Source organism: Onychostoma macrolepis, chromosome 01, assembly GCF_012432095.1.
Source record: "Onychostoma macrolepis isolate SWU-2019 chromosome 01, ASM1243209v1, whole genome shotgun sequence".
Classification (NCBI taxonomy): Eukaryota; Metazoa; Chordata; class Actinopteri; order Cypriniformes; family Cyprinidae; genus Onychostoma; species Onychostoma macrolepis.
This window is the reverse complement of record NC_081155.1, coordinates 6,577,776-6,593,957: the sequence shown is the minus strand read 5'-3', so window position 1 is coordinate 6,593,957 and position 16,182 is coordinate 6,577,776. Positions and strand designations below refer to the sequence as shown.

At 36.2% G+C, this 16,182-nt stretch overlaps 1 pseudogene; it reads left to right on the top strand.

Moving 5' to 3' along the window:
* LOC131536835 (B-cell receptor CD22-like) overlaps window positions 1–14,849 on the top strand; it is a 34,433-nt pseudogene extending 19,584 nt beyond the window's left edge.
* Window positions 14,850–16,182: the final 1,333 nt, after the last annotated feature.

Sequence of the window (16,182 nt, the reverse complement as noted above, 5' to 3'; positions counted from 1 at the left end):
CACCCAGAGCAGTGGGCAGCCATTTATGTTGCAGTGCCTGGGGAGCAGTTGGGGGTTCTGTACCTTGCTCAAGGGCACCTCAGTCATGGTATTGAGGGTGGAGAGAGCGCTGTATATTCTCTCTCCCCACCTACAATCCTTGCCTGCCCAAGACTCAAACCCCGCAACCTTTGGATTATGAGCCTGACTCTCTAACCATTAGGCCACAACTTCCCAAGACTGCATATAGAATCTAGGTGATGACTGTGTTGTTATCACCTGGTTGCAGTTTCTTTTGGGGTTTCCTTGCCATAACATATGTGCTTTACAAACACAGTTACAGCAGCCCCAAAAAATATAATGCTATAAAGTCAAGGGTCAAGAGCCCAACTAAAGCAAACACTAATCACTATGATGGTAACATCAAACAAAACAATAAAACATCATGAGTGAATAATGAGTGAAGCTGTGGATTTGTTTATTTAAGTTGATTTCATCGAAGGCTGTGTCTGGAAGTCAGTTGTATGTTTGGAGAAAGTTCTTATAACAGATATCTGTTAGCTGGGCGTGCACTCATGAGCTCATCATGTGAGAGCACTGTGATATCACTGTGATAGTGTTGAGAAACAGGAAGTAGAATGTCCCCCAGCGACTGATATTTGAACTGCCTCCTCTCAACCTGCTCAACATTTTGAATTCACAATGAGCTCATATATTACTCACACTGAGAGTATCACCGTATGAGAATGGTGTGATGTCACTGTGATCATCGCGTGATCTCACGTGTTGACTGGGTAACCCATAGTAACATTTACTTGTCAACATGGTGGTTACAGAACTTTACTGTGGTAAACTGCGCTGTCGTTTCAAACGACTTTTGTCAGCTTATTGAATTAAGTTACCGAATTAAAATTGTTTTTAACGAGCAACGCTTATCTTATATTAACATTAGGTTAACTAATGTGAAATTTAGTCCAGGTGTTTAGTTGTTAATGTTGGCCACCCAGTCAACAATTTGATCTCACAGTGATGTCTTTGTGTTTATATGACACAGTAATTTAAAATGTTTGTGTCTTGTCTTATGCTTTTAAAATCCTTCATGAACGATTATGACTTATTGCATTATACTGCATAATCACAGAGCTATTATAAAAATATCTATTTAAACTAGATTAATAACTCCTCACAAAGACAGCATATTGAATCCAGGTGATGGTTGCGCTGTTATCATCAATAACAAACCAATATCGCCTGGGTGCAGTCTCTTTTTTGGTTTTCCTTGCCATGACAAATGTGCTTCACAAACACAGTTACAGCAGCCCCAAAAAATATAATATTATAAAGTCAAGGGTCAAGAGCCCAACTAAAGCAAACACTACTCACCACGATGGTAACGTCAAACAAAACAATAAAACATCATCATCTAAATCTGTTAATTCTCAATAAGCGCTTTTGTAGATGTCTGACAGAAATAAGAACCCCGCTCATCTTTTTGGGTTCACAATGAACTCATATATTACTCACACTGTGAGTATCACTGTATGAGAATGGTGTGATGTCACTGTGATCATTGCGTGATCTCACGTGTTGACTGGGCAGTAGCCTGAGAAAATAAAATCGTGTTTTAGCTAGGTTAAACTAGTTTTATGGCTAGCTGCCTTTCTAGTTTTAGAATTAGTTTGTTATAGTTTTTAATGGAATTTAAGATTTACTGCATTTTTTTGTATTTGTGTTTTAAAGGCAACTGCATTGAAGCATCAAGAAAGACATGAGCAGGCCAGCCACCCTGAGACTGATAATTCATGGTAAGAGAACAACTATGGTTTCGAGAGATTTGTGTATATGAGGTTTGCCTTTTAAAAGTGTGCTATTTCTTCTACTTGTTTTTCAGAGAAGACATTTCTGTCAAAGTGGAGGGTGACCAAAGATGGTGGCCACGTTTTGGAGCAGCACCTGGGTTTTGCAGACGGCTATGTATTCTTTGGCTGCTTGTCTTTTTTCCCCATTTTGTTTCTGTTGCCTAAAGATTCTTTGTGAGGATAAATCACAACAAAATGCACTGCAAAACGTCCTAAGACAGGAGAAATGGTGAAGATGCACTGTTCCAGCATTGGAAGACTGTATTTTTAAGTGTTATACATGCAATGTTTTAAATAAAAAATTTGATATTTTGTAATTATTGTGTCTGTTTTAATTGAATGCCAGTAGTACCTATGTAGAGTAAAAATAAAATGAATTATATATTAAAATTATAAAATCTATATGAAATTTATATTAAAATGAATGAATTACAGTATTATACTGATAAATCAAATACAGTTTGCTACTGTAAATTGTAATTACAGTAACTTGTTGCCAGTAAGTTACTCTAAAAACCCTTTGAAATGTCTGACAGTGTACAGCATCTCAAACATCAGCTCTGATCACAGTGGAGAATACAAGTGCAAGTCCATCAATGAACATGGAGAGAAATACTCTGATGGTGTGACTTTAAACATAGTGTGTGAGTTTATCATAAAACAAAAGATGCCAATTTGATATTTTCCGTTTTTATAATTTAAGTTCACATAAGAAATTTAAAAATGTGTTAGAGGTCTTAAATAATTAGGTAACACTTTATTTTGATAGTCCACTTTAGACATTCTACTAACAGTAAGTAAATTTGCTACTACATGTCAACTAGCAGTCATTAGAGTATTAGTAGACAGTCTGCTTAATATCTTCTAACACATCATACAACATACTGACTATGAGAAACTTTGCAAGTACATGTCAACTTATTCTACTAACCCTAAACCTACCCTAACAGTCTATTCTGAGAGTTAGTAGACATGTAGTTGACATGTAGTTACAAAGTTACTTATACACAGTAAAACCTCCAGTGTTAAATCAACACTCCCAGTGTATATATAATCCACACTCATAGTGTTAAAAAAGTAACACTGAAGCAGTGTTAAAGTTAATGAGATAATTAGTTTAGTAATTGAGTGATGATTGAGCATTAATGAAGAACACCTGCTGTTAACAAACTGAACCATTGAAAAAAAGAGACGAAACGAGCAGAAAAACAAGATCTACAACTGACTTCAACCACGGCCTTAGATGAAATCAACACAAGATAAAAGAAGACATTAAATCTCTCAAGATCTCAGCAGAGGATGATTAAACAACTCCACAAACAGTATCACCTGCTTCACACGTTACTAACCAGATTGACTTTAGATGTTGATGTTTTAGTTTTGTTTGAATTACCATTATCGAGGTCAGTGTATTGCTTTAGTTGGGCTCTTGACCCTTGACTTAAAACATTACAGTTCCTTTGGCTGCCATAACAGCGTGTTTGTTTAGACATGTTAGTTATGGCAATCAGGTGTCGTTGTTTTGACTTCTATAAAGAAATCACCAGCATTTAGTGATGCACATAACTGGTTTCATGCAGATTCATATGCTGATTCTTGAAGTCTGTGTGATGAAGAAAAGTACATTTTCAGTGCAGAAAAAGTTTCAAAAGTCTTTCAGATTAAACTTTCAGGTTGTTATGTACAGAATCTCAATAACAAAGTTAACTAATAAATCTATCAGTGACTATACTCCAAATTAATTCAGTTACTCAAGCCACTATACGCTGATTACATCTTTATAAACGTAACCAACTACTGATCACATTTTCTCTTGGCTTTTTTTCTTTTCGCCATAACTAACATGTCTAAACAAACATGCAGTTATGGCAGCCAAAGTAACTGTAATGCTTTAAGTCAAGGGTCAAGAGCCCAACTAAAGCAAACACTGACCTCGATAATGGTAATTCAAACGAAACTAAAACTAAAACATCCAAAGTCAGTCTGGTTAGTAACGTGTGAAGCTGGTGATGATGTTTGTGGAGTCTATTAATCATCCTCTGCTGAGATCGTGAGAGATTTAATGTCTTCTTTCTTGTGTTGATTTCATCTAAGGCTGTGACTGAAGTCAGTTGTAGTTCTTTTATTTCTGCTCGTCTTGTCTCTTTTTTTCTCTTTCTTTCAGTGATTCAGTTTGTTAACAGCAGGTGTTCTTCATTAATGCTCAATCATCACTCAATTACTAAACTAATTATCTCATCAACTTTAACACTGCTTCAGTGTTATGCCGAGTTCACACTGCACGATTTTCAAACTCGTCGGATCGCTGTTGTTTTCACACTGCGTGACTATCTGGGGAAGCATTCAGTCGCTGCTGTGTTCACATTGCACGATGGATCGACGACAGGGGCTTTCACATTGCACAATTTCACAATAGGAAGAATCGCTGACAACTCTGTCTGATCCGCAAACTACGTTTCACAACAAAACACACGCGAGAAGTAATAAGGAAATAACGCGAGAACCTGCGTGAGTCAGACCGTTGTTCTTGAGCGAGACTGGAAGTATTAAAACAATATAGCCCGTAAATGGTCTGTGTGCTGATTTCCAGCTACAAAAACAAAAACAGATTATGCAGGAGGGAGATGCAGGGAACAGGGATTGTGTTCTGCAAAGAGTGGTAAATAATAATTTTGCAGTAACTGTTATGCTGATGTTGCGGCTGGTCAAGCGTTTGTGCTTGTTTCTGTATGATAAAATTGTACATATTAAAATACTGATATGGTCTATAACTCCTCACCGAACTTCCCTCTGCCCTGTATCTTTGTCTCTCATTGGCTGAAGGTCATCGTGATGTAGTTTTCAGTCAGAAATCATTGCACACAGCGTGATTGTGAATCGCCGACAGCTCCAGATATTTAGCATGCCAAATATTTCACAGGCGTCGGCGACATGTCGGCGATTCTCTCAGATCGCGTCTCTAATAATTCACACTGCGCGATTGTCACTCGCGTGAACGAGCTCCGATTTGCCTCCGATGTCGGGCATTTGTCGGCGATTTATCAAAACCTGCCGGCGAGTGAAAAATCGGGCTAAAATCGTGCAGTGTGAACTCGGCATTACTTTTTTAACACTCTGAGTGTGGATTATATATACACTGGGAGTGTTGATTTAACATTGGAGGTTTTACTGTGTAGTTAGTAGAATGTCTAAAGTGGACTATCAAAATAAAGTGTAACCAATAATTAATATAGTGATTGTTGTTAGCAGAGGTGGAAAGAGTACGAAAATATTCTACTCAAGTAAAAGTACCATTCCATTAAAGAAATTTTACTTAAGTACAAATAAAAGTACCAGTCTAAAAATCTACTGCAGTAAAAGTAAAAAGTAGCTCATTTAAAATGTACTCATGATGTGTGAGGTCAAAGTGCACTCACTGCACAGAGACTAAGTACCCAGCATGCATTGCATCTTGAAGCTTTTGATTGTCACCATTGTTGAGATTCATACACTGATTCTTGATGTCTCACTTTGTTTTTAAATGACACAGTAGTTCAAAATGTTTGTGTTTTATCATACTTTTAAAATCCTTCATAAACAATTATGGCACTGCTGGGTCCTATACTGTATAATCACAGATTCTTTTTTTTAATGATCCATTATTAAAAACGTTAGATCAATAACTCCTCACAGAGACTGCATACTGAATTTAGGTGATGGTTGCACTGTCATCCATAACAAACTAATACCGCCTGATTGCAGTATCTTTTTGGTTTTCCTTGCCATAACAAATGTGCTTTTCAAATGCAGCTACAGCAGCCCCCCCCAAAAAAAATTTTTATAAAGTCAAGGGTCAAGAGTCCAACTAAAGCAAACACTACTCACACTGATGGTAACGTCAAACAAAACAATAAAACATCATCTAAATCTCTGTTAATTCTCAATAAGCACTTTTGTAGATGTCTAACAGAAATAAGAACCCCACCACCCCCCAACATTTTGAGTTCACAATAAGTTCACATATTACTCACACTGTGAGTATCACCGTATGAGAATGTTGTGATGTCACTGTGATCATCGCGTGATCTCACGTGTTGACTGGGACTTGCATCGTTGCATTGGTGGTTAAAATGAAGCTTTGACAGTTTAGCAAAAGGTTTTGCACAAATTAGCCAAAAAGACAGTTGTGCAGCAGGGTGTGCGATATCATCTGTGATAATATCGTAATTATTGTTTTAACTATGTGCGATTTGACATTATCAGTATTTTGCCAAAAACCAAACAAAACACTCCTACAGAGTGCCGTGAAGTCTAGATTAGACTAGTGTGCGCGCATTTAGAGTGTGTTCTTTCACTGCATGATTCAGTGTCAAAATGCATTTAGAATGATCACAAAATTGAAGATATAGGGGCAGAAAATGTATACAGGTGCTGGTCATATAATTAGAATATCATCAAAAAGTTGATTCATTTCACTAATTCCATTCAAAAAGTGAAACTTGTATATTATATTCATTCATTACACACAGACTGATATATTTCAAATGTTTATTTCTTTTAATTTTGATGATTAGAGCTTACAGCTCATGAAAGTCAAAAATCAGTATCTCAAAATATTAGAATATTTACATTTGAGTTTCAATAAATGACCATCCCTACAGTATAAATTCTGGGTATCTCTTGTTCTTTGAAACCATAATAATGGGGAAGACTGCTGACTTGGCAACGATCCAGAAGACGAACATTGACACCCTCCACAAAGAGTCATTACTGAAAGGTGTGGCTGTTTACAGAGTGCTGTATCAAAGCATATTAAATGCAAAGTTGACTGGAAGGAAGGATTTGGGTAGGAAAAGGTGCACAAGCAACATGGATGACTGCAAGCTTGAGAATACTGTCAAGCAAAGCCTATTCAAACTTCAAAATACTTTTCAGTTGGCCAAGATTTCTAAAAATCATTTATTTGTATTGGTCTTAAGTAATATTCTAATATTTTGAGATACTGATTTTTGACTTTCATGAGCTGTAAGCTCTAATCATCAAAATTAAAAGAAATAAACATTTGAAATATATCAGTCTGTGTGTAATGAATGAATATAATATACAAGTTTCACTTTTTGAATGGAATTAGTGAAATAAATCAACTTTTTGATAATATTCTAATTATATGACCAGCACCTGCACTGTAAAACCAAACAAGTTAGGGTAACTCAAAAGTTTGAGGAAACTGATCGCCTTAAAACATTTAAGTTTTTTTAAACTAATAGTAATGAGTACTCTGAACTTATTTCAGTTGAGTTCACTAAAATACGATATACATTGCAGTTAAGTAATTAAGTGATTAATTAAGTGCTGACTGAGCATTAGTGATGAACACCTGCTGTTAACAAACAGAATCACTGACAGAAAGAGAAACACAAGAACTACAACTGACTTTAGACACATGCTTAGATGAAATCAACTGAAATAAAAATACATTAAATCTCAAGATCTGATTAAACAACCCCACAAACAGCATCACCAGCTCCACTTATTAATAACCAGACTGACTTTATTTCTGTCAGACATCTACAGAAGATCTTATTGAGAATTAACTAAGGTTTAGATGTTGATTTATTGTTTCATTTGAAGTAACCATGTTAGAGATCAGTGTCTGCTTTAGTTGGGCTCTTGACCCTTGACTTCTGTGTTAGTAGTTTTTTTTTTTTTTTTTTTTTCCTTTTGCTGTGGTTGTTGTATCTATGTGTTTTTCAAACATATTTGTTACAACTCAAAAGCCCAGAGGAAGTGATCAGTAGTTGGTTGTTATATATTTATAATGACAATCATCTATTAGTGAGCTGATCTCATTGAGAATAAACACAACTCATTGTGTGTCTAATCTCTGGTTAAATGAATGTGTTGATTATAGTAAAAGCGATTCTAAAAGCCACCGGTTCTGTGACAGTAAGTTAATATAAAGGACTTTCTAAAAAGTTTGTCCACAAAAAGTTTTAATTTACGGAAGCAACTAGACTCACACAGACAATAATTTTGCAATGCATGCTGGGTACTAGCATAGTACAAAACTCATCCATGGCTCCCAGCATGCATTGCTGCATGATTTAAAAAAAAAAAAATTTAATGGTCACCATTGTTGAGGTTCACAAGCTGGTTCTTGATGTCTGTGTCTAATTGCTGCCATAGATTAAAACTTTTTGTGGACAAACTGTTTGGAAAGTCCTTTATATTAACTGACTATCACAGAAACGGTGGCTCTTAGAATCGCTTTTACTATAATCAATATGTTAGTTCAATCAGAAATTAGACACGATGAGTCTATGCTAAAATTCTATGAGATCAGCTCACTAATAGATGATTGTCATTATAAATATATAACAACCAACTACTGATCATTTCCTCTGGGCTTTTGAGTTATAACAAACATGTTCGAAGAACACATGGTTATAACAGCCAGAGAAAGAGACGAAACAGAACTACTAACACAGAAGTCAAGGGTCAAGAGCCCAACTAAATCAGACACTGATCTCTAACATGGTTACTTCAATTGAAACAATAAATCAACATCTAAACCTTAGTTAATTCTCAGTAAGATCTTCTGTAGATGTCAGTCTTGTTATTAATAAGTGGAGCTGGTGATGCTGTTTGTGGGGTTGTTTAATCAGATCTTGAGATTTAATGTATTTTATTTCAATTGATTTCATCTAAGCATGTGTCTAAAGTCAGTTGTTGTTCTTGTGTTTCTCTTTCTGTCAGTGATTCTGTTTGTTAACAGCAGGTGTTCATCACTAATACTCAATCAGCACTTAATTAATCACTTAATTACTTAACTGCAATGTATATCTTATTTTAGTGAACTCAACTGAAATAAGTTCAGTGCACTCATAATTGTTAGATTTAAAAACTTAAAAGTTTTAAGACAATAAGTTTCATCAAATGGTTTGAGTTATCCTAACTTGGGTTTTTAAGGCAATTGGTTTACTCAAACGGTTTAACCTCTTAACTGTCACCGTCCACCCTGTGGGGCGCCTACCTTTACTTCACTATTTTACAATTAAATCCTAATCTAATCATGACAAACTATATATCGTTGGAAAGGTCTAAGACTCCTAAATAGGTATTTTACCACTTTTCTGTTAAAAATTATGTAGGAAAAGTAATAGATTAATTTATGACCAGAGGTGTCAAATCCAGGGTCAGAAAGTAAAAGTCCTGCCATGTGTTTATTCCACCCATGAACTCAGCAGCTGATTTCACCAGAGCAGGAACCAACTCATTCCTTTCAAGTCACAAGCAAGTTTCGAGTCAAATCCCAAGACCTCAACGAGTTGAGGTAATTAAGAGATAATTGAGAGACTAATTAAATGTTGATTGTGCATTAGTGATGAACACCTGCTGTTATTGAGAATTACAGAGGATCAGATGTTGATGTTTTATTGGTTAAAATGATGCCACCATCATGGAGATCAGTGTTTGCTTTAGTTGGGCTCTTGACCCTTTTAGTAACTGAGAATGGATTGTTTTTAAGCAGTTGCAATATTGCTTCACAACAAACATTTGCACATTGCTGAGTTAAAAGCTTGAGGAAGCAGATGAGCTTACACTTTTGGCTTTTATGTCACTTGAATGAACATTATGAAGGTGTTTCTCTTTGGTTTATTTACTGACGTTCAGCTGTTACAGAACTGCAGGAATTTACTATTAAACAAATGCCATCGTAATATTAAATATTGGAAAAAATTAAGAATTATATTGCTCAGGCTTTTAGACATGAACACTTATCATACGATCCTCAACAGTGGTGGCAATAATTATTCATACTGTAGTGTTACCCAGCATGCATTGCAGCATGAAGCATTTTGTTGATTGTCACCATTGTTGAGATTCATACGCTGGTTCTTGATGTCTGTGTGTGTCTGAGTAGGACTGGAGTTTAAATATTTAAATGCATTAGATTTAAAATTCTTTCTCTATAACTGCTACAGCAGTAAATTCATTGCGTACTGTGGTTTCACAGAGTTGTTTATTCAAAAGCAGAACATAAATTTAAAAAATGAAAAATGTTGTATGTGCATATATATATATATATATATATATATACACACACAGTATATTGGATGCAAACAGGTAAGCACCTGATGATTACCTCATCATATGAAAACAACTAACAGTTGCTCATTGCACAGCACTGATCTCTCCGCTTTACAACAGCACATGCATTGCTACAGAGAGATCTAACACAGGAGTCAAGGGTCAAGAGCCCAACTAAAGCAAACACTGATCTACACGATGGTGGTATCATTTTAACCAATAAAACATCAACATCTGATCCTCTGTGATTCACAGTAACAGCAGGTGTTCATCACTAATGCACAATCATCATTTAATTAGTCTCTCAATTATCTCTTAATTACCTCAACTCATTGAGGTCTTGGGATTTGACTCGAAACTTGCTTGTGACTTGAAAGTAATGAGTTGGTTCCTCCTCTGGTGAAATCAGCTGCCGAGTTCATGGGTGGAATAAACACATGGCAGGACTTTACTTTCTGACCCTGGATTTGACACCTCTGTTTATGACAAGAGTGCACCTGAAAAAAATCTACATCATGACATGAATTCTGACCTTTGTCACAGAAAGTCTTCTTAGTTGCCTTTTTCTCTATCACGAATTAGAAATCATAAGAAATTATTTATCAGTAGAAAACTTAAAATTTCAAAATTCATCCTTTGAAACCCATTTTAAAATCAGACATTGCATTACCATGTAAATGGTACATTAAAATCATGTTACAAAATATTTTCATTCATGAATTATAAAAAATTAAGTTTGGATAGTGCACTATAATGTCTCTGTTCAAAACTGTGGGTGACAGTTAAGGGGTTAAGTTACCGTGACTTGTTGGGCATATATCTTATTTAGTGAACTCAACTGAAATAAGTTCAGAGTACTCAGAACTATTAGTTTTAAAAAACTTAAATATTTTAAGACAATACGTTTCATCAAACGGTTTGAGTTAACCTAACTTGTCAGGTTTTTAAGGCAATCGGTTTACTCAATCGGTTTGAGTTACCCTAACTGTTAGGTTTTACAGTGTGTATATTTTTATCATTTCATATAGTAAATCAATATCACATGAAAAGTGCCGTTTTTTTCTCCAAAAATCAGTATGATTACATATAGTTTTTTTTTTTTTTTTTTAACTGTTCAATAAGTAAGAAGTTAATTAACCCCTTAACTGTCACCCACAGTTTTGAACAGAGACATTATAGTGCACTATCCAAACTTAATTTTTTATAATTCATGAATGAAAATATTTTGTAACATGATTTTAATGTACAATTTACATGGTAATGCAATGTCTGATTTTAAAATGGGTTTCAAAGGATGAATTTTGAAATTTTAAGTTTTCTACTGATAAATAATTTCTTATGATTTCTAATTCGTGATAGAGAAAAAGGCAACTAAGAAGACTTTCTGTGACAAAGGTCAGAATTCATGTCATGATGTAGATTTTTCAGGTGCACTCTTGTCATAAACAGAGGTGTCAAATCCAGGGTCAGAAAGTAAAAGTCCTGCCATGTGTTTATTCCACCCATGAACTCAGCAGCTGATTTCACCAGAGGAGGAACCAACTCATTCCTTTCAAGTCACAAGCAAGTTTCGAGTCAAATCCCAAGACCTCAACGAGTTGAGGTAATTAAGAGATAATTGAGAGACTAATTAAATGATGATTGTGCATTAGTGATGAACACCTGCTGTTACTGTGAATCACAGAGGATCAGATGTTGATGTTTTATTGGTTAAAATGATACCACCATCATGTAGATCAGTGTTTGCTTTAGTTGGGCTCTTGACCCTTGACTCCTGTGTTAGATCTCTTTGTAGCAATGCATGTGCTGTTGTAAAGCGGAGAGATCAGTGCTGTGCAGTGAGCAACTGTTAGTTGTTTTCATATGATGAGGTAATCATCAGGTGCTTACCTGTTTGCATCCAATATACTGTGTATATATATATACACATACAACATTTTTCATTTTTTTAATTTATGTTCTGCTTTTGAATAAACAACTCTGTGAAACCACAGTGCACAATGAATTTACTGCTGTAGCAGTTATAGAGAAAGAATTTTAAATCTAATGCATTTAAATATTTAAACTCCAGTCCTACTCAGACACACACAGACATCAAGAACCAGCGTATGAATCTCAACAATGGTGACAATCAACAAAATGCTTCATGCTGCAATGCATGCTGGGTAACACCACAGTATGAATAATTATTGTCACCACTGTTGAGGATCGTATGATAAGTGTTCATGTCTAAAAGCCTGAGCAATATAATTCTTAATTTTTTCCAATATTTAATATTACGATGGCATTTGTTTAATAGTAAATTCCTGCAGTTCTGTAACAGCTGAACGTCAGTAAATAAACCAAAGAGAGACACCTTCATGATGTTCATTCAAGTGACATAAAAGCCAAAAGTGTAAGCTCATCTGCTTCCTCAAGCTTTTAATTCAGCAATGTGCAAATGTTTGTTGTGAAGCAATATTTCAATTGCTTAAAAGCAATCCATTCTCAGTTACTAAAAGGGTCAAGAGCCCAACTAAAGCAAACACTGATCTACATGATGGTGGCATCATTTTAACCAATAAAACATCAACATCTGATCCTCTGTAATTCTCAATAACAGCAGGTGTTCATCACTAATGCACAATCAACATTTAATTAGTCTCTCAATTATCTCTTAATTACCTCAACTCGTTGAGGTCTTGGGATTTGACTCGAAACTTGCTTGTGACTTGAAAGGAATGACTTGGTTCCTCCTCTGGTGAAATCAGCTGCTGAGTTCATGGGTGGAATAAACACATGGCAGGACTTTTACTTTCTGACCCTGGATTTGACACCTCTGGTCATAAATTAATCTATTACTTTTCCTACATAATTTTTTAACAGAAAAAGTGGTAAAATACCTATTTAGGAGTCTTAGACCTCTCCAACGATATATAGTTTGTCATGATTAGATTAGGATTTAATTGTAAAATAGTGAAGTAAAGGTAGGCGTCCCACAGGGTGGACGGTGACAGTTAAGAGGTTAAGAGACTTGCCTTTTAGACACCATATTGCCTGTTTTTGCTCTATTTCGACAACAAAAATAATTCCTAACACAGCCACAGCACAGTTTTGCGTCTTTGAGCAACATGGCGGTGTTTCGTTCCTGAATGAATCAACTGTTTAAATGATTCGGTTCAGTCTCAACGACTCACTTATTAATAGTGACTTGCTGACACCTACTGGCGGTTTTAAAATGAATACATCACGAGTATCCTGGGAGCTCATGGTGACATCACTGTGAGATCAAATTGTTGACTGGGTTATATTCAACTTCCAAACGTGCATTGATCTTTGCCATGTTATATTCATTTAGTTGACTAGTGCTATATGCTATATTAACAAAAACATGAATGGCATTAATAAAAACACTTACACTGACAAGCTAAGCAATAGCGCGTTCATAATCGAATGCAATTCATCTGATTTTGCGATAATGAACGCAATATTGCGTAGCTTGTAAGTGATCTACGGCTCTGTGTATTAAATGCCGCTCCATCTGAAAGCACGTGATGGAGATTTGCTATCACAAAACCGGCTTTACTGACGAGATGCGAATGACAATCACATGCGATTTATCGTGCAGCCCTTTTTGTTTGTTTGTTGATCCCAAAGTACAAAGTAGATGAGGAAAACTAGGATGCTGGGTGTAATCAAAGTGCCGACATTACTGTCTACAGTGCGTGGAATGGTGCGCTGTGATTGGTTGAGTGGATATATTGCATTCTGCAGAAAAGAGAGACTGGCGTTTGTCGCAGTTTGTAAAAAAAGGGAGAAAACATGACAGAATAACACAGCATATACTAGTACGTCTTATAGATTCAATGCTAAAACAGCTTGCCATAAATGCAATGATGTAAGTATTTACCATACCTCTACATGCTTGCGAAGGGGTGATGTCGGGATTTTATAAGCTGCTAGTTTGATCTCCCTGAGCAAACACAGTTTACACTGCATAATAGAGCATAAACATGGCCAGGGGTTAACTTCATTTCTTTCGAGCTCAACTTCAGCAGAATACGAAGGGGTTTGGTTTTCAGCTGGGTCTGCACCATTAACGCCTGTCTTGTCCGTCTGCATTTTTCTTATGATTTTAGCGCCAGTTTGTTCTCCTGACCATTATTTACAGCAGTAGTTTCCAGGGAGCGATTTTTTTTTTTTTTTTTACTCAGTAATTAATGTGTTCTAAAATGTAGCGAAGTACAATACTTCAAACTAAATATATTTAAGTAAAAGTAGAATTACAGATTTTAAAAATTACTTTAAAAAGTAGAAGTACACAAAAAAAGCTACTCAATTACAGTAACGCGAGTAAATGTAATTAGTTACTTTCCTCTGGTTTTTAGACCCTCCAAAGAGCATCTCAGTGTCCTTCATGCAGTCTGCTCAGTTCTGGGAAGGTGAATCAGTGACTCTGATCTGCAGCAGTGATTCAAACCCACCTGCTCTGAACTTCAGCTGGTTTAAGGAGAATCAAAGCTCAGCTGTTGGATCTGGACAGAGTTTCAGTGCACTACAGAGTGGACGCTTCTACTGTGAGGCTCACAATCAACATGGATCTCAGAGATCAGACGCTGTTACTGTCACTGTTAAAGGTAGAGCAGCTCATTTACTCTTTCTAAAGTGAAGCAAATGAATCTGTTCTGGTGTTTTACTCTCTTGTCTCTGTTGTAGGACGTCTGGTGATATTACACATATCCATAGTTTGTGGAGCTTGTGGAGCTGCAGTTTTCATCATCACGATGCTGATCTTGTACGATATGTGTGTGTGGTAATATGTGGTGTATGTAAATGAGTGAGAAGGTTGTGAATTCAGTGAAACTTTTCTTTCCACACGGATAGCTACTCACTCAGGTATTGAACAAGGAAGTCTGAAGCTCACATCATTGCTGGGGTAAACAATCTGGTTACTAAGTGTAACCTTGTTTCCATAAGATAATGGGAACGAGCACTGTGTTTACCATGCTATGGGGAAACTCTGTTTTCTCTGAATACTGAAGCCCGATTTGTTAATGTTCATAGCTGCACAAATGCCATTGCAGCTCGTCAAACAAAAACAAAAACAAAAAATGTGGGGGGTTTGTGGGGAGCGGCTGACTGCCCATATAAGTGGTGCGGAGTGCCATTTCATGAGAATCTTTTGACTGATAAGTGGCAGCATTGACTTGTAACAGCTTATAGTATGGCTGGGTGTGTGATGCTAGTTCCTGTTATCTCAGGGAACTGAGGTTACATTAGTAACTGTAACATTTCCTTTTGATATTTGTGGTGTCGTGTGCTGATCGATTGAACAAGCCTGTTGTGTTTCACGCTGCCGCGCTAGCAAAATATGAGACATATTCAGTGACGTAAGAAAATGCATTAGATTGGCAGGTATTTTCTAAAATGTTTCTGGAAAGAATCGGTAAGCCCCGCCCCCCTTAGTTACTGTTGCCCGATCTAAAACATTTTGTTTACATACCTTAAACCAGCACATGCAAGTTTTTGTCGGACTGTCCTTAGCGACACACCAATACATCTTGCCGTTTCTTCTGCTGGTACGTCCAACGACTGGAGTTGTTCAAGAATGCTTGAAGCTACAATCACTGCGTGACGACTGCTGCATTCCGAGTTACTGATTCGTTGAATGACACTCTGTGCCTCATCAAACTTAACCCAAATCCTTCCATTTACTGTACAACCACAATTATCTGCTGCATTTGCAACATCTTCCCTCAACTCTAAAACTCTTCTGTATATAAAATGATAATTGAGAGGAGAATTTTTTTTCCGCAGAAATCAGTTAAAGCTAACCAATCACACTGTAAAACCCAACAAGTTAGGTTAACTCAAACCGTTGAGGAAACTGATTGCCTTAAAACATTTAAGTTTTTAAAACAAACAATTATTCAGTTGAGTTCACTAAAATAAGATATGCATTGCAGTTAAGTAATTAAGTGATTAATTAAGTGCTGATTGAGCATTAGTGATGAACACCTGCTGTTAACAAGCAGAATCACTGACAGAAAGAGAAACACAAGAACAACAACTGACTTTAGACACATGCTTAGATGAAATCAACTGAAATAAAATACATTAAATCTCAAGATCTGATTAAACAACCCACATAATCAGCATCACCAGCTCCACTTATTTATAACCAGACTGACTTTATTTCTGTCAGACATCTACAGAAGATCTTATTGAGAATTAACTAAGGTTTAGATGTTGAGTTAGTGTGACCATTGTTGAGGTTCACAAGCTGATTCTTGAT